Raw genomic sequence first — 1,130 nt, forward strand, 5'->3', positions numbered from 1 at the left:
GGCAGATGAATTTCTGAGTTCGAGGCCAGCCTGGTCTACAGAGAGTGAGTTCCAGGACAGCCAGGGGTTATACAGAGGAACCCTGTCTCAAAAAAAAAAAAAAAAAAAAAAAAAAAAAAAAAAAAAAAAAAAAAAAAAAAAAAAGAAAAGAAAAGAAAAGAAAAGAAAAAAAAAGAAAGAAAAGACTGTGGTTTTTTTCTAAAGCTTGAGAAATAAATGGAATGATTAAGCCAGCAGTAATTGCATCGCAGGAACGCTTACAGCCCATAACAGGACTATACCTTTACGTTACACATTTCCAGATCTGCTGCAACTGATTAGAAACTAAGCAATGTCTCAGCACAAGTCAGGGCTTGAAATATCAGTCACGCTCCCTTAGAGACTACCAGTAAATGACCTACCTACCTACCTATATGATATATATAGCTCACCGAGACTTTCATTCCAGGATTTTTTTTTTTTTTTTTGCCTCTATGTTTTGTTTTAAAAGATGAAGTCCCTAGAAAAGGGACATAAACATAATTCATATTAATTTGCTAGCAATGGGGCCGAGAAGATAGGTCCATGAGTGGTTACGGCCATCATGGCATGAAGATTTGAGTTTGGATGCCCAGCCCCCGTGCAGAAAGCTAGAGATGGCTGTGGGCACCTGCATTTCCAGTTCTGATTTACTTTGTCCCAGTAGACAAAGAATAGCCGGGTGTGGTGGCGCACGCCATTAATCCCAGAACTCGGGAGGCAGAGGCAGGCAGATTTCTGAGTTCGAGGCCAGCCTGGTCTACAGAGTGAGCTCCAGGACAGCCAAGGCTACACAAAGAAACCCTGAATCAAACAAAACAAAACAACAAAAAAAAGAAGGTTTCTAAAGAATAGAGGAAAAGAGTTCCTTAAAGCTCCCACCTCCCCCTGACTGAAACTTGTTCACAGGAATACCCTTTTCATTTTAATGTGAGAAAGAGACAGTCTAGCTCCAATTTCTGTGTGTTTTCTGCCTTCCACACTTAATATTGACTGTATTAAGAAACATTATACAGGGGCTGGAGAGATGGCTCAGTGGTTAAGAGCACTGACTGCTCTTCCAGAGGTCCTGAGTTCAATTCCCAGCAACCACATGGTGGCTCACAACCATC

The 1,130-nt window shown here is 41.2% G+C and overlaps 1 protein-coding gene across 1 annotated transcript in view; it reads right to left on the reverse strand.

The window, feature by feature from the left end:
* The window catches only part of Atp8b1 (ATPase phospholipid transporting 8B1), a 138,788-nt gene that overhangs the window by 18,815 nt on the left and 118,843 nt on the right, over positions 1 to 1,130 (reverse strand). The window lies entirely within an intron of this gene.

This window comes from Mus caroli, chromosome 18, assembly GCF_900094665.2.
Source record: "Mus caroli chromosome 18, CAROLI_EIJ_v1.1, whole genome shotgun sequence".
NCBI classification, from domain to species: domain Eukaryota; kingdom Metazoa; phylum Chordata; class Mammalia; order Rodentia; family Muridae; genus Mus; species Mus caroli.